The sequence below is a fragment of the Panthera uncia genome, chromosome F1, assembly GCF_023721935.1.
Source record: "Panthera uncia isolate 11264 chromosome F1, Puncia_PCG_1.0, whole genome shotgun sequence".
Lineage (NCBI taxonomy): Eukaryota > Metazoa > Chordata > Mammalia > Carnivora > Felidae > Panthera > Panthera uncia.
The window spans coordinates 38881676-38899773 of NC_064813.1; the positions used below are offsets into that span (position 1 = coordinate 38881676).

At 51.6% G+C, this 18098-nt stretch overlaps 1 protein-coding gene across 1 annotated transcript in view; it reads left to right on the top strand.

The window, feature by feature from the left end:
* PKP1 (plakophilin 1) overlaps positions 1 to 18098 on the top strand; it is a 48528-nt gene that overhangs the window by 12872 nt on the left and 17558 nt on the right. The window lies entirely within an intron of this gene.

Below are 18098 nucleotides of genomic sequence, written 5' to 3' on the forward strand. Positions count from 1 at the left end.
TCTGAGTATCAGTTTTCTCCTGTAAAGTGGGAACAAAGCTATCTGTGTGTGTACTTCACCCACAGGTTGGTGTTACAGTAACGGGGAAGTGTTATCAGATGGGCAGTGTGGGGTCATTACACATGGAAATTTGTCACCAAGAACCGCAAAGGAACTCTTTCAGAGGTGTTTCTTTAAAAAAAAAAAAATTCCCCACACGGCCCATGTTGGGCATTTCTTCTGGCTAATCAACTCAATCTTCAGCAATCTCAGCAGCTCCTGATGCTCCCAAACCAGCCCCGCCCCTCCCCGCACCTATTTTCTGACAATCCATTAAAATTCCTTCCCTTTCCCGCACCCTAAGGCCCAACCCTTCTCGTTCCGTCTTCGCTGGCGGTACTTCAGACATGACTCATGTCAGGGCAGCTGCTGAGGCACGTCCTGTCTCCTCTCAGTTCAGGAGGGGCTATGGGAACGGCGAAGAGCTGAGCACACATGAGGATTTGGCAGAAGGAGGGGGTGAGGAAGGGAGGAAATGGAATAATTGATATTGGAGCCAGGCATATAATCAGCCAAGGACTGGGCAAAACCAAACAGGGTCAGGACTTAAGAAGGAGAGAGGGACAAAAGGTAATACAGGTCTGTGGCGGTGAGATAATCTCACCACGATTTCCTCTCCTCTCTTTTGGTGAAACCAACATGGTGGCAGAAAGCAGGGAGTGAGGGGAGCAGGGTGAGGTGCGGTGGGTCTGTACAAGCCTCATCAGCGGGTTTCGGCAGTTTCTGAAAGCTGCCGAAGGACTGTTTCCTGCATATACTTCACGTTCCCTCCGTCAGCCAACTCGTCTTGAGCAACTCCAGGGCGGGGCAGGGAGCTGGGCGCGCTGCGGACACACAGGCGAAGAGATTCATCTGCCTTCGGCCTCAGTGAACTTGCAGTCGAGCTGGGAGAAGCATGGAGGTCAAAAGACAAGTTGAATCCTGGAATATCCCGGAATGTTGCGGCAGTTCTGCCATTGTTCAAAAGATCCCCAGATACCTGTTTTAGATTTTTCTAGATTTAAAAAGAAAATACAACTGTCAGTGTCCTTTTAGGAGCCATATGAGAAAACCAGTCTCGTTTCTTTCTTGTCATGGCCTGGGTTTGACCAGGAACAATATTAACCACTTGGAGCACCTCACTCCTCACTCCTTATGCAGAGAGGGCTGGAGGCTGCTTTTCCACGGGAATCTGGGGGCACCGTCTTCTTGGAGCTCCAGGTTTTGTGCCATTTGCTTTGAGGCTGCGCTGCTTACCCTGAGTATCAGGGCCCCAGGCAAGGGAGAGGGTTTATGAGTCGGGCGTTCCAATTACAAACACCGCATGAACTTCAGTTAACAAAGATCTGTCCCCATGAAGCATATATTTTATTTAAATATGCAAAGGATCTGCAGGCCATTCCAAAACGAAAGTTCTAAAAATATTTAAAAAGCAGTGGTGTTACCCTCTGATTTTACCTTATATTCTATATCAGCCATAGCCTTCTTTATTTTTTATTTAAGAAAATTTGTTTTAATGTTTATTTATTTTTGAGAGAGAGAGAGAGAGAGAGAGACGGAGCACGAGCAGGGGAGGGGCAGAGAGAGGGAGGCACAAAATCCGAAGCAGGCCCCAGGCTCCAAGCTGTCAGCACAGAGCCGGACACGGGGCTCGAACCCACTAACAGTGAGATCATGACCTGAGCAGAAGTCGGACGCTTTCACCGACTGAGCCACCCAGGCGCCCCTATATCAGCCATAGCCTTCTAATTTAAGTATATGTGTAAATTATAATTTATATATAATATATAATTGTACCACTTGGAATCTAGGGTCGCTGATATTGCAAATTAAGAACATTGAACAGAGGGAGTCTTATAATAAAATAGGACTTAAAACATTAAGTTAGTGAGACGCACAAAAAGCATCAAGGAAAAGAAAAGATTGATCCAAAGAAAGTCGTTGGTCCAGTCAACACTCTGTTGGCCACTCCAACCTCCTCCTCCTTCAGAAACATGTACCTTCTAGAGGACAGCAGGAGCCCCAGGGTCCCAACCTCAGGGAGAAGGAGGAGCTGGGTGAGATGGGCCAAAGGATGGGGCAGTTCTTATCCTTACTGCCCAGTTTCTCAGGTAAACAGGCTCTGCTATTCTGCTCCAGTTCTCAGAACCAGACTAGTGAAATATTAGGGCCCCAATGAGGTTTACGCTTTACAACTGAGGATACCCAGGCCCGGGGAGGATGTAAGACTCATCGAGGGTCACACAGCTGGTTAATGCAACAGCAGACTAGACCCCTGGCCTCCTAACTCCTAATCTAATGCCGTTTTGTTTTCATTACTCCAGACTTTGGATGGTCTTTTTATATGGGGTTTTTGTTTGGTTTCGTTTGGTTTTGCATCTCAATATTTTAACACCACGACCATGTTGTAGGGACCTGCAAGAGATCTGTGAGTTTGGATCCCTTAATTTCCTCCCTCCTCCTGTCCTCCAACCAAACCTGCTCTTTCCTTGAGGAGTCAGCCTAGCTCAAAAGAAGCAGGAGAGCGGCCATTTTTTCCCTTCCTAAACTCAAGCAGAATTCACTCAGCTGTAAGGGTTAATAGGGTCAGGGCAGGGATACCAAATAAAATGCAATGAAATACAATAGTTGGGACATATTTATACTAAAAGATTATTTGTTGTTTACCTGAAATTCAGATCTTGTACTTTTATTTGCCAAATCTGGCAACCCTGGGTCAGGGTATCTTCCCACACACTCCTTGTAATAAAAACAAGCCTCCCTTAAAGGGCTCCTCTACTAGGCCAGGGCCCAAACATAATTACATCAGGCCATAGCCGCCTCTGGTGAGAACATGGAAGCTGTTTGACTCCTGTGAGGGGTCCTCAGAATGGGTCCCTTGAATACCTTCCTCTGGGTCAGCTGAGACCAGAATGAGGAGGGGCAGAGAGCTTGAGGCACTGGAAGGCCCAGCCCTTCCATTCCCAAGCTGTAAATGGGGTTTGTCCTAGATGAAGCTGAGGCAAGTGCACAATTTTGATATCCAGAGAATGTTTCTGGATTAAGACAATAATCTCCTTCTCTATCAGCTCCAACTTGAAAACGTTTTCCTGCTTATAAATCAGGAAGCGCATCTTTAGCTTCAAGTGTTCTGGGAGTCACATCAAGTGAAATGTTCTTTGGTTGTGGGTTGAACTAGACCATCCTGCCCAGGAGCTGATTCGCAGAAGAGAGAAGCCATGCCAAGCATCATCAGTCAGGAGGTCTGGGCTAGAGATATCTTGAGGACCGCCATATTGAATCACTCAACTGTGCTCAGTTAAATCGAGGCCAGTGCTCCTGAGAGTGAGAATCCCCCGGAGTACAACCAGGGAAAATTCTGCCTTTGTCCTGTTTATTGACCCCATTTCTCTACATTAATCCAATATTCACTAGCAAGTCTTTCTCAGCTGAACTTGCCTAACTGACATGTCAGTAGTTGATAATCTATCCATGACAGAGTTTTATGGGCAACGCGCTAGGGACCCTCACCCTGAGAAGAACTGACCCTGCCCACCTCAAGCCCGAAGCCCCCTGGGTGGCCCTCTTTTACAGATGAGAGGGCTGGGGTTGTATGAAGTTTCCACAGGGCATGAGAAACTCAAACACAGTATTCCCCAGTTAGCCATGTGGCTGGGCCAAGGCAGGGCTCTGGGCCAGGTACTACAGAGGACCTGCCAGAAAGAAACAGGATAGGATCCTTGCCCTTGACGCAGAGAAAGAGATCATCTTTACCAGGCCACAGTTAACGCAGTCCGTTCCCCAAAACAGCCAGGTATGGAGGAAAATCCTTACACTCTGGCCATGAACTTTGGAAACAAATCCTGGCTTTGCCCCTTACCTGGCTGTGTGACCCAGGCAAGTTCTTAACCTGACTGAACCTCAGCTTGCCCATCTCTGAAGTGGCTGAGAATTCCTATCTCAAAAGGCAGTAAGGGTTGTGAATATGGCATGTCAGATTCATAGTGGGGAGGCCTGGATTCCAGTCTCAGCTGGGCTGTGACACGCTGAGGGATCTGGGGCGGTCTTCACCTCTCCAGGCCTTGGTTGTCCCACCCGTGGGTCAAGGCAGTTGGATTAGATCCTAGCCAAGCACCCATTGAGCTCCAACTTCTCAGGTTCTGTGTGATTCGAGAGCTGAGTCTGAGTAGCTGCAGGCCTCCATAACCAAAGCCTACATGATGGTTTTCCTGGAAGCAGGGGTGGGGGCAGGGGCAGATCTTCCGCTGAGACCCCCACTTCCACCAATGGATGGATGATGGCTTCTGTGCTTCCTCCCTGCTTTCATCTGACCATCTCCAAGCACCAGGAAAACAGCAGTTAATTAACCCTTGCAACAGGATGGAAAGGTGGTAGGACTTCATTTACTTGAGCTTTACAGAGAGGAAACGGGCACAGCAATGGCTCCACCTAGTAACTGCCCTGACTTACAAAGTCAGGCTCGACCCCCTCCCCTGCTCCCATTTCTCAACTACGAATGCCACTTTCCAGATACGCCAGCTGGGCTCCTCTGGCAGTGCCTGCTGGGCCTCTGTTCTTGAAAAGTCCAGGAGAAGGGAAGATAGAGGGGATATAGACTCCTTCTCCCAAGCAAGCCTGGCTCCCGCTCTAAGAGGGAGTGATTGATGTGTTTGCCAACTCAGTGTCCCTGCTGCCAGCCTGTGACTCACCCCCACTCAGCCCTGGGAGATAGGAGGGTCCCACAAGGGCCCCAGGCTCTCACCCAACAAGAAGAGACAATGATCCTACTTGCCGAGGGACAGAATGTGCCCGAGAGAATAAGGCGAGGGAGCGAGAGCTGGCAGGGCCGGCTCCCAGGGGACCCCTCCCTGTGGAGAGCAGTAGCTTGGCTTGTGGTATGTTTCCACAGACACCTTGCTGGGGCCAGAGACGCTCCTATATTTAAACCGTGGAGAAGAAGCATGTGGCAAACGCCTATATCTGGGGTGTCCCTGAGGGATGGGCCCTCCTTTGCAAGCTGCAGTCCCCTGGAGGGGCTCTGCTTTTCGTGTGAGAAGTTCCCACTGCCTTTGAGTTGGGTGCTCAGTGAGGAGCTTGCTTTAGGGCTCGATTTCCCTGCGCAGCTGACTTCAGCCTCTTAGGGAAACCTGAGGCCCCTCCTCCTGGCCAAGGTTTGGGTGAGCCAGAGAGGACTCCCCAGAGGCCAAAGATAAGGTAGAGAAAAGGAGGAAGCACCGGCCTGGACGTGGGGTTCTCCATCACTGCCCATGAGGCCGTTGCTGGGACACCCCCCCCCCCCCCCCCCCCTCCTGACGGGGCCTCGGGTTTATCAGCAGCAGGAGTAGATAGTGGCTCCATCTTGAAGCCATCCCTGAAGCTCTGATATTCCAGATCCTGGGCCTCCCTCAGGGGAGAGGAGTCAGGGAATGGCTCCCATGTCCACACCATGGACTCGCAAAGGGATAAGAACGTGGTTCCAGCGAGCACACGCAAGTAGCTTCCGACGGCGGGCTTCAAGCAGAGAAAAGCAGGCCAGGCTGCCGGAGGAGCTGAGCTTGGAATGAGATGTGAAAGGAGAGGAGGGCTGCCCTCAGCAGAGAGGATGTGGGCAGAGGAGAAACGCTCCTGGGCCCGGGGCTTGGTCTGACAGTAGCCCTTGGGCCCTTTTTCCTGACTGATCACCCCCAAGGAGGTGGCTATTTGCATATTGCCAGCCCCAGAGTTCTCACGAACCTTCCCTGGCCTCCGGTAACCAATTCCTGGGGGCACAGGACCCATGGTGCCTCTCTGAGCTGAGCAAGCCTGCTGCCCACACCTTCCTTCTGCCCCTGAGGAGCACCAGACCCAGGAGAAGGCAGTGAGGGCCCTCATGGGGGAGGGAAGGCCCGGCAGTTTGGTCAGAACACTCAGGGAGAGATGTCACTGCCCACTGCCGAGGGACTCCCTGGGGCAGCGATAGAGCAGCGGGCAGCAGCCCAGGACACCGTCAGCAGCTGGCGCTTCTCAGACAGTGCGCTAGAGGGAATTCCCTCCCCTCACGAGAGACAGCAGCGCCATTTTGCATCTTCCTTCAGCTTAATCTCTGCTGGGTGCCTCTGGGGTTCCATTTCTTCCAGCCTGACAGATCGGGGGAGGCGGTTATCCCCTGACCACATAGAGTGGAATTATGCCTTCTTCCAAGGAGGAAGATGGCATGAGTTGGTCGCTATTCTCACCTTCCGTCTCACGCACAAATTCAAGGTAGAGCCTCTGAGACTCTAGAGGGAAGATTGGAAGAGTGAAGGATAATTATACACTTTTTTATTTTGCTCCAGAAGAAAATTAGTGGCGTTCGGGGCCTGGGTTTTGTTTTGTGGGGTTTCTGGGGGTTTTGTTTCTCTTGGTTTTGTTTTTTGGTTTTTTTGTTTTGTTTGTTTTGTTTTGTTCTTTGGTCCTGACAAGAACTAATCTACTCAACCACCAAGTCTTTAAAGTCCAAACACTGTAGTTAAAAACAACTAAAGGAGGAAACAACAGCATAAGAGAGGATGTAATTAAGTGCTATTGTGTACAGCACAAGCCAACTTAAACCTCTCCAGGCCTCAGTTTCCTCATCTGTAAGTGGCAGGGGGGGACCAGGTGATCTACGAGCCTCCTTCCCCAGCTCCAGACCCAGTTCCCAGGAGGAGACAGAGGTTTGGGCACGGGCCTCCCATGGGGTTAGCAGGCAGGGGAGAGAGCTTGCGAGGCCACCACTGCCCCGCCCCTTCACCCACAGCCCTCTCTTACGGGGGGGAATAACTCGGTCCTCAGCACCCCTGCCTTTTAACAATCCCTTGAATTAGTGCAGCATTTTGAATTTACACAAAAGGCTCATGTTTTTATTTCCCCACTTGATCCTTCAGTCTTTGTGAGATCAGTAGGTGAACCGGGTATTATTATTCTGATTTATGTGCAGGGAAATCAAGCTGCAGAAAAGTGCAGGGACTTGCCCGGTACCTCACAGGTAGACTTGGCAGAACCGAGTCCAGGGCCCAATGGGCCGGAGTGAGTCAGGATCTCTCCTGCTAGGCGAGCTCTGCAAATGCGCCCGAGCCAGGAAGCGGCAGGGACATGATGGAGGGCCATGAAAACAAAGCCCTGGGTAGATATTCTGTTACCTCTTTTCTGGTTTGAGAGTTTTCTTTTTGTCACAGAGCTCAGGAGACAAATGCAGCAGCATTTCCCAAGTGGGTGGAAGAGCCGTCCCCACCCTTCATGAGGGTGAGGCTCAGCATTCTCCCCCAGGGCCCTGGCAAGTCTCTACGGAGGCCTTCCTGCCCCAGGAGAGCAAACTCAGCTAAAAAACACAATCCAATCAGGTGGGGGGTGGAGGTGGGAGGTAGAGACACAGCCAGGGAGAGAAGCAGCTTTGGGGCCCTAGACCCCCAGCCCCTCCCCTCCTACTCATCAGCAGGGCACACAAGGGTGCGGCCTGAAGGGGGTGAAGGTGGGATTGGTGGGGTTTGTCCGTTCCCAAGCCCTGAGCAAGACTGGGAAGGAGGCCGCTTGTGACTTCAGTGAGGGCTAAATCATAGAATGCCAAAGTCCGAAGAAGCCTTATAGGGCACACCGTAGCTGGGGAAATAGGATCAGAGACGTGAGGTGACTCCCCAAGGCTGCACAGCTAAACAGAGAAGAACCAGGACCGGAGTCCCGATCTCCCAACTCCTTGCCCAGAGCACCTTGTCACACTGTTACATCTGGATACCCTTGTCACTGTGTGCAACAGTGTGTCCCAAACCTCAGTCACTTGCAGTCTGCTCTCACAATTTCTATGAAACTATCAACCAACTCTTATTTACTTATTTTTAATGTACTTACCTTTAATTTTCAAAAGGAATTTTGAAGGGAGAATTTATATCACTAACTCAAAAGTAAAAAAAAAAAACAAAAAAAACACCCAGTATTCTTTTCCATAGATGAAGGCTAACCATAACTTATAACCAATAATAATAAAAAGAATTAAAACAAATCATCATTTAATTCTATCCAGATGAAGCTTTTGTTCTTTCTCTCTCTCTCTCTCTCTCTCTCTCTCTCTCTCTCTCTCTTTTTTTCTTTCTTCTCAGAAAGGGAGGCTGGCAAGTATTAAAGAAACATACTGGGGGCGCCTGGGTGGCTCAGTCGGTTGAGCATCCGACTTCGGCTCAGGTCATGATCTCACGGTCCGCGAGTTCGAGCCCCGCGTCGGGCTCTGTGCTGATGGCTCGGAGCCTGGAGCCTGTTTCGGATTCTGTGTCTCCCTCTCTCTGACCCTCCCCTATTCATGCTCTGTCTCTCTCTGTCTCAAAAATAAATAAATGTTAAAAAAAAAAAAAAAAAAGAAACATACTGGCACCAACCTAGACTTTCTCCTCGTGGTAACCAAATGGAAAAAGGAAGAGCTTTCTATATGCTTCAGTGTTAGTTACTACTGTGCCTTATCACCAGTGGTGTGTGACCTACCCTAGGGGAGATTCTGGGTCACAAACTCATCATTCAGGATAATTTTCCTAAAGCTGGTTCAGCAGGTCAGGTAAAGCCGAAAGCCAAGAAGAAAAACAACAAAGTGGAGCCCCTCCCCAAGATGCATGACCGAATAGTTGTGTTTTTTTCAATTTTTTTTTTTAACATTTATTCCAGAGAGAGACAGAGCATGAACGGGGGAAGGTCAGAGAGAGAGGGAGACACAGAATCTGAAACAGGCTCCAGGCTCTGAGCTGTCAGCACAGACCCCGACGCGGGGCTCAAACTCACGGACCGTGAGATCATGACCTGAGCCGAAGTTGGACGCCCAACCGACTGAGCCACCCAGGCACCCCTGTTTTTTTTTTTTTTTAACAGAGCATTTAAAGATAATTTTTTTTAACCTTTTGAACCCCCCCGCCACTCATCCATTTCTCCAGCCCCCACCCCCACCCCCTCTTCAGCCACTGGCCTGCTCTCTGTATCTAATAAGCCTGGTTTTTGTGTTTTTGTTTTTGGGTTTATGGGTTTGGCAGGGGAGGGGGGATTTAGATTCCACATAGAAGAGAGATCATGTGATACTTGTCTTTCTCTGACTTATTTATCTTAGCATAATGCCCCTAAGGTCCATCCATAGTGTCGCGAATGACAAGATTTGATTCTTTTTATGGTTTAATAATGTTCCAGGGTGGGGCGCCTGGGTGGCTCAGTCGGTTGGGCGTCCAACTTCGGCTCAGGTCATGATCTCGCGGTCCGTGGGTTCGAGCCCCGCGTCGGGGTCTGTGCTGACAGCTCGGAGCCTGGAGCCTGTTTCGGATTCTGTGTCTCCCTCTCTCTCTGACCTTCCCCCATTCATGGTCTGTCTCTCTCTCTGTCTCAAAAATGAATAAACGTTAAAAAAATTTTTTTAAAAAAAATAATGTTCCAGGGTGTGCATATACACACCACTATTTCTTTATCCATTCATCCATTGGTGGACCCTTCGGTTGTTCCCATGTCTTGGCTGTCGTGAATAACTCGGCAGGGAACATAGGAGTGCAGGTATCTTTTCAAGTTAGTGTTTTCATTTTCTTTGGGAAAATGCCCCAAAGTAGATACACTAGTTCTGTTGTTAATTATTGAAGGAAACTCCATCTTGTTTTCCACGGTGGCTGCACCAGTTTGCATTCCCGCCAACAGGGCACGAGGGCCCCCTTTTTCTTTGGGCCCTCACCAACACTTGCTATTTCACGTTTTTCTAGCCATTCTGGCAGGTGGGAGGTGTTATCTCATTGTGGTTTTGATTTAGATTTCCCTGACAGCTAATGATGTTGAGCACCTTTTCATGTACCTGTTCACCATTCGTATGTCTTCGTTTGGGAAAATGTCTATTCGGGTCTGCCCATCTTTAAATCAGATTGTTTTTTTTTTTGTTTTGTTATGTTGCTATTGAGTTGTATGACTTCTTTATATATTTTGGGTATTAACCCTTTATCAGATATATGATTTGCAAGTATTTTCTCCCATTTGGTGGGTTGCCTTTTTATTTTGCTGATGGTTTCCTGTGCTGTGCAGAAGGGCTTAGTATGATGTAGTCCCCTTCTTTGCTTCGTTTGCTTTGATGTCGGATTCAAAAAACCCTCACCAAGTCAAGGAGCTTACTGACAATGTTTTCTTCTAGGAGTTTTATGATTTCAGGGAAACATGATGTTTCTGGCTGTCTACAGCTCTCTGACCTAATTGGTGGCCTGCTGAGTGCTGAGTTCTGTGGGGTTGCTCTCTGGGGCAACCTGGGAAGTGTCCACATGAAATCCTGGGCCTCTTCCACACCTGCCTGCAGCCCTCATCAGTTCTTAGAGGCCCCACGATGCTGGGGGCAAAGTGGAGATGCTGTGGGAGGAAGCCTGGGGAGAGTTGGGGAGCTCAGGGCTAGCTAGTGACCCAGCCCTCTCTTCTCTTCCCTCTTGACTGCCCCCGAGGCTTGGAGCATGGTGGCCCAATTCCCTGAGCATGAAGAAGTTCAGCAACCCTTGGCTAATTCCAGGAACTCCAGGCCCAGCCTCAGTCACCAGTCTTGACATGACTCCCTGCTTTCCCAGCCCAATTTGTGTGTGCTCAGTGATGCATTTGGAGCAAGGTGTGGTTGCAAGGGAACCAAACAGTCACTGTTCTGCACCTTCACACTTGTGTCCTGGTCAAGACAGACCAGTTGCCATGACCATGGGGTCTCCTTGCCCACAAGTGTCCCTTGGAACAGAAGGTCTTGTGGTCCAAGTCTTTGGGCAGTAAGGTTGTGTCACACAGCTGAGCAGCTACCCTCCCTAAATGTCTCTAAGCATCGCTCACAATGGGCCAAAAGCTGGGGGCAGGTATTTCCTATGTTTGCAACCCCTGGGGAAGGAGTTTTCTAGGAGCCAGCAACTAGCCAGAGAGGCAGGTAGAGTTTCTGCAGAGCACCCCCGAGCTGCAGGGGCTCCTTGCCATTTACACTTCCTTTGTGTCACCAGACTCTGGTGGCAGAGTGATTGGCGGACAAACACCAGGAGGGAGGTTGGAGACCTGAGTCCGGGTTCACAGCTTAGTTATGTGGTCTTAGCCAAGCCTCGAGTTCTGTGAGCTTCCTACATGCTCACAGAGAGCACAAGGATGCGGCCGTCTGCCCTGACATTTCACTGGCAAAGCAGGAGACCAGAACGCTGTCCAACAGGAGTCTCCAACAAGATGCTGAATGGGGAAGCTCTTTCCACACTGTAAAGCACCATGCCTGCTAAGGTGTTTTTACATTATGTTCAAGGAACTTCCAAAGACCCTCCCTCCCTGGGTCCCCTGCCAGCAAAGTGATGTGTGTCCCAGGTAGGCAGGTGTGCATATGGGAGTGTGTGTGCATACATGCACACGGGCTCCCCTTCCAAAGTGAGACACAAGCCCTGGGGGATCCAGCCCCCTTTCAGGTAAAATTCTGTCCCTCCTTTCAGGTGAAATTCTTGACTATCTCATCAGTGGGAGTAGTTTCCTTCCACTGTTGGTGTTTCCGGGGAGCTCTGCTCTGGGCAAAGTAAGTATCTGTCCCTGAGGATGTTCCCACCTCATGGCCTCTGGCCCTCTTCTTATGTCTGGAAGCACCTCCAGGCCCGGTGTATGTATGGGATCGTTAAGGGGGCCACCGAGCCTCCCCCCAGGCTTCCCAGCACAGTGTTGGGGGTGGGTGGCTTGGTAGGATCTTCCTGACCCTCAAGTATGCTCATCCAGGAACTGGTGTATCCTCTGAGATTCCAGGAGTTAGTTCAAGTTCGAACTTTATAAAGCTCCTTCCCAGGATGAACAGTTACTGGGACAATGGAATCAGCCTCTGGGCTCAAAAGGCAGAAGCTGTGACCACAGAACATGGGACTCCTGGAGGGCAGAATAGTCATGCCTCAGACTTGTCCGAGCCCATGTAAGAGAGGTGGCAAGATTCAGGGGTCCCTGGCCCCCGGGCCTGTGAGACCTGTGTCTCAGGTGGTAATCACCTGCCAGGGATTTCCTTTCCCAAATCTAACATGTGAAACTTTAGGTCCTTGCTCCCCAAACCCATCCTGGGAGTTCCAGGAGCTAAAAAAAGAAAAAACAAAAAACAAAAACCACTGCTCAGACGTGAAGGGGGAGAGGTGCCAGAGAAGATTTTCAGAAAATCCGCTTTTTCCCACAGTCGAGCCGTTCAGCCAGGAGCAGGATGCGGAAACGGAGCTGGGTGCTGGAGCTGACACGGTTGTCTGTTCCGACAGCAGATGGTACTGAGGGCCAGATCTCAGCGAGGTGCTGGGGTACACAAGCGTGTTTGGGCCTCCCGCTGCCCAGTAGCACCAGGAGCTGCGGTGAGCCTCCCCTCCCCCCAGCCTGAGACACAGACTTGGAGCATGGAGCCCAAGAGGGCAGGTGCTTTTTTCACCGGAGTGGTGAGCTCCCTGGAGAGAGAGAGCAGCACCATCTTGAAAGACCCACAAGCCACAGCCTGGAGTTTCATAGGATCTTTTCTAGCTGGGCTGCAGTTGTCCAGAAAACTTGTTCTGAATTACCCACATTTCCCACTACTGCCCAGATTGATGCGGGCTCAGAGTTTCCACCTGTTAAAGGTCACAAGGGACACTAACCGTTATTAGCCAGCTCTCTGATGAACTCTGTCCTCATGGGACGGGCGTCAAAACTTTCGTGGGTTGTTTTGTTTTGTTTTGTTTTTACACTTAAAAAATTCAGGCGATAGAAGATGGCCAACATGTGACATCAGGCCGTCTCAGATTCCTGTTGTGCCTCCCCTGACTGGGTAGACAGGGAGCTGGTCATCCGTCAGGCTCTGCCCTTCAGTTTGCAAACTGGGGTTCCCTCCTGAGTAGGCACTTCTGGTCTCAGGGTGCTGCGGATGGAATCGTGGAGCAGCTCTTCCCTGCCCTTGAGGACCCCACAACAGGGGCCCGCCCACCACAGCCTCCTCCAAACAGAATGAGTTTGCTCTTTGCCCAGACGTCAGGGCTGCTGAGTGAAAGGGGGTCGGGGGGCTGCTCTGCTCTCCACGTGCCACACAAAGTCACGTGCCCCAGAAAGGAAGGAAGACCAGCCCGGGGTGGGACCGTCTGCTCCTCACCAGAGAGGGAGCGGAGCCCAGGGGGAGACAGGGACTGGCACTCCTCCTGCTGAAGTCCCACCTTTGGTGACTCAGGCCCAGTGGCTCTCAGTGACTCAAACTGCTGAGTAAGCAGCCACCTCTACCCCCTGCACGGGGGGAACTCCCCATGCCCTGGGGCCCTGATTGTCCCCTCCTGGGCAGCCCATGATGGGAGAGGACCTGCGCCTTCCAGACCCCCAGAAAAGTAGAGCAGAGCTGCCACACAGCATGTGAAGGTCCCTCCAGCCACCCTGCGACAGGCCAGCCACGCCAGTACCGTTTTATCTCCCGGGAGGACGAAAGAGAGCTATGACATGTCTTCTACACCAGGGCCCTCAAACGGGCACTGATCGGGGGGGTAGTAGGTACAAGGGAAGTGGCGAATGGGATCTGTCCTCAAGGCATTTCCAATGAAGGTCTTTCCCAGGAGGGCTTTGCCAAGCGCAAGAGGCACGGAGACCCCATGAAACCGTGTGCGTGCGCTCGCTCTCATGAGAAGGGCGTTGGAGATCACGTTGCCGAAGGTGGCCCTGCTGGGCACTCTGCTGGGTGCGTGACTGGGCAGGGAAGAGCAGGGTGCGTCCTGCTGGAGAGCCGGTTCGGCCAGTCCCACCTTGCTAGCAGAAGCGTGGTTTCAAAATGGGCTAATAGCTGGGGACACAGACACTCTTTTCATCTTGGTCTGCCCAGCACATGCCTGGCTCCCAAGGAGTCAGCAGCTTCTGTCTGATCAGCCTGAGCTGGAATAGAACTCTCTAGGCTCAACCCACCAGCTAATATCACCCAGGTCACAAGGTAAAGGGAAGAATCCTGGACCCCTTCAGCCTGAACCCATGCGGGGCCACCCTCACAGACTGGCTTGCCTCATCTGGAACCTTCCTGCCTTCCTAGCAGCTCATTTAGTTGTTGAGGCTCTCCTGCACCCACGGGAGTGTGGGAATTCCAGTACAACAGCCCAAATTTCCATCCCCAGCACAAAGTCCCATGGCAAGTCACAACTCCTCTGGGCACTTGCAGTGAGCCCAGCCCTGTTCTAGGCACAGTAATTTGGGGGAAATGACAGAGACCATTAGCAACTAGAGAAAACACAAGGTCACAGTCAACAGGGTGTGCAGATGACAGTTTGGAGACAAGTCCTTGGAGAAACATAGGATTTGGCTGGAGGGGCAAGGAAGCTATGCAGGATAGAGAAGAGGTTGAGCAGAAGCAGGATGTGGTCAATGTCACCAGACAGTGTAAGGGGGTGTGTTGGGGAGGGGAAGAGGTGACCAAAGAGACAAGGGCCAGGCTGGTGATTTTGTCTTGCAAGAAGCAGAGAGACACTGTGGGCTTGTCAAGCAAGGAAAGCTTTGTCTGAGGAAGGTCAAGTGGATGGCACCACCAGGAAGGCACCAGAACCCCAGGGGCTGGGTTAGGGGCTGGCAAGTGCAGCTAGAATTGTCCGTTTGTGAGCTGAAGCTTGTCAGGGCCACAGTCTGGGCAGTGGGAGTGGAAAGGGAGGAGTCAGAAATGATTCTCAGTTGGAAGGACAAAATGATGCCATCTCTGCTTGAATGGTTAGTCACTCTCATGTCCAATGATCTTGGGCCAACAGGAGCTCTTTCAGTTCAGGGGCCTTTTTGGACTGAATGGAACTCTCAAGGGAAAGCTGACTATATTCAGTTCTTTGAGACCCTGGATCTTGGGCTCTATTAGTCTAGTCATCTTCTAGGACTCAGTTTCATTGCCTGAAAAATGAAGGGGTTGGCTTCTGAGCACTTCCTGGTTTAAGGGGGAACAGGAAGAGGGGCTGGGGAGCATTCGGCAGGACATAGAATTCCACTCTTCTCCAAGAAGGAAGGGGAGAAGAAAAGAAAGGTGGGTTAGTTACAAGACCTAAGTCATTAGCGCAAGGGGGAACAGAGCAGGGCCTGGCTAGGAGAGGCTCCTTGCTAAAAGCAGCTCTCTCTAGCCCACCTGGAAGGTGGTTCCACGAGTTGACCTCCCCAGAGCCCCATTGGTCTTCCAGGTGGAGAAGCTTATCTGTCTGGACACAGCCTGGACTTCCCCCTGGCTGTCCAGCCCAGCCTGTTCTCTGGTTGAGGGTCAGCTCTGCCCCCAGAAAGTCGAGTTACTAGCCACTGGAATGTTCTGATGCATGGACCATCCCACCTGAGGCTGGAGTTTCCCAAGGGAGCATGAGATAACGAGACAAGGAATGTGTGTGTGTGTGTATGTGTGTGTGTGTCTCACTGTCCTTTGTATTCAAAGCAGAGGACGCTGCCAGAAGATCGCTATCTGAGTGTGGGGTGTGCCTGGGAGACCCGGCACTGGTAGGGAAGCTCTCCCACCTGCCGTGGGCACGTGAGTGCACACTGCCCTCATATTCCATTCCGGCTGCAGGTGCTTGCTCAGGATCTGAAAGGGTGGGTTTGGAAACGTGTGGGGGCATTCTTGCTAGTCACAATGGCTGCAAGGCGTACTGACACTTAGGGCCTGGGGGCCAGAGGCAGCTAAACACCTGTAATACTTGGGACAACCTGCACAATGAAGAATTGTCCTGCCCCAAATGCCCACAGCACCCACGTAAAGAAGCACCGCGTCATCCCTACATAAAGTCATACAGGCAGACCACACTCCTTTGTTTTTCTGAAACCTATTGAGGCCTATTCTGTGGCCATTGGGTGAGACTAGCATGGGTTCTAAATACTAGTGGGTACCCCTACCCGGGGCTGGAGCTGGCCTGGGTTCATCCCCCTCATGTGCCAACCTGGTCGCTCCTTTAGGTATGGCTTGGGTGATGTAAACCCTCAACCAGGTCCTACAGGCCACCAGTCTGTGTCTAGTCTGAGCATCAGAAGGATACAGATGGCCCTACTAAACAAACATTTATGTCATGCACTGTCCTAAGCACTTCAGAAACGCTCATTCACTGAGTTCTCCCAACACTGGGTACAATTATGATCCCAGTTTGACAGATGTAAAAAAAACTGAGGCATGGTGGGTTTAAGTAACTTGGCCGAGGCCACGCATCGAGCAATTGACATGGCCAGGACTCGGCCCAGGCCGTGTGGCTCCAGACTCTGTGTTCTTGACCACCGAGTCCCCCTCTGCCCGGTGAGCTAGACGAATGCACCTGGAGTCCCAAGGTCTCGTCCTGATAGGCAGAAAAGGGAAAGGTCACAGGCCATCTGTGCCCAGAAGACTGGTGATAGCCGGCCTTGTCTGAGCCCAGAGGGGTAAATGCAGACTCCCTGTGGCGCTAGGGCAGAAAAGGGCCTGGCTGAGAGGAAGCTCGGCTCCCACTTGTCAAAGTGATGATGACAGGAGAGTCACCCACAGCTCTTCTCAGCCACCAGCAGAAGCACAGCAGCCAGCAGCCATGATACAAGAGCTGGGGTGGGGCTCCCAGGAATGGGTGACGCCACTGGGATGTAGCTGCGGGGGGCGGGGCAGGAAATTCGGTCCCACGGGGACAGCCCTGCCTTCTCCACCACGCCCGACCCCTTCGGGCACATCCAACCCCACTCCCCATGGGCAGCCCACCCTCACCAAGACTTGGCAGGGCTGCCCCTCCTCCTTTTCCCAGCCCGGGAGAGCAAAGCCCAAAGCCTCTGTCAGGCTTCATCAGCGTGATCACATTTCTGCTGGGTTTGGTCCAGGGTGAGTGTTTGGATTCCTCAGGTATCTGAGATGACGTCCAGGTGTGTCATTTACTGAGAACAAGAGAGTTCCTTGTTGCATTTCCATTTAAGGCTTAGCCTGCCTCCAAGGTGCCATCATCACCTCCCCGCATCCTGGGAGAATGAAGGTGAGAGGGGTGTGGCCATTGGCCTAAAGCAGGGGAGGCCTAATTGCATATTTTGCAGGCAAAGTCTACAAGGTGCTACAAAATGCAAGTTCCGAGTTCCCGTCAAAAACGCTCATCACTTCTCTTCCCTCTGCCTGTTATTGTTCATTTATGCCTCCCCGGCACCTGTTCCCTTTGGGGTAGGTTGGTTTGACCCAGTTTGAGGAGGAAAATTGTGCCCACCGGAGTGCCCAGCTGAGCATGTGGGTGGAGCTGATGAGAGCACCGTTGTGAAGGTTAAAAGTTTGTGGCTTGTGACTTTTGTGTTTTTTAATTTAAATATACGAAATTGATTGTCAAATTGGTTTCCATACAACACCCAGTGCTCATCCCAAAAGATGCCCTCTTCAATACCCATCACCTCCCCTCCCCTCCCTCCCACCCCCCATCTTGTGACTTTTGGATGCCACCCCTTACTGGGACCTCAACCCATGGGTGGCTTCCTGCTGAGAGTCTCCCTGCAGAGATGAAAGGGCACTGGCCAAGAGAAGTCCCCTCCCCAGCCTTGTGTGGCTAGACGTGGTGTGGAGGAGAATAACCCAATTGCCCAACCACCTCTGCCACACACACACACACACACACACACACACACTCATGGGGTGGGGCAGGCAGGCTTCGGGCTGCTAGACTTGGCCTTGGCTCATCCCAGCAAAGGTGAGATCCAAGTCAGCACCTGTGTGGAGACATTTTATCAGGCTCCGTGTTATCCTCTAGTCTGAGAACAAGTCAGAGCAGGCAGGCCCACTGGCCTGTGAGCTCCTGGGAAAGTCCCCCTTGAACAGATCTGCTCCGAGCTCATTCCCACCAAACCTTCAGCTTTGCAGGCTCTTCCCAGGGAAGCTGCATCCCTGAGCAAGGTCACACAGAGCCCTGGGGGTCGCTTCATTACCATAAGTTTTCCTGTTGGATTGAGCCTCTGCCCAGCCTCTCCCCACTGCAAGCCGGACAACGAAGCCCAGGAGGTCCCCTTGCGCCCCACCCTAAGCCCCTGGCCTGCCTCCCTGTGCGCAGGCACTCTTGTAAAAGGTGGCGCAGGAGCAGAAGTATTTTCTCTCTTTGGCCTGTGAGGGGTTCCCCCGGAGGGCCCATTACCATTTGCTTCCTGCCCTGGCAGAGGGGAGGCAACCTGAGGAGTTCAACAGAGAAATAACAGTGGAAAACAGCCCTGGCCAGAATAGGAGAGATTTC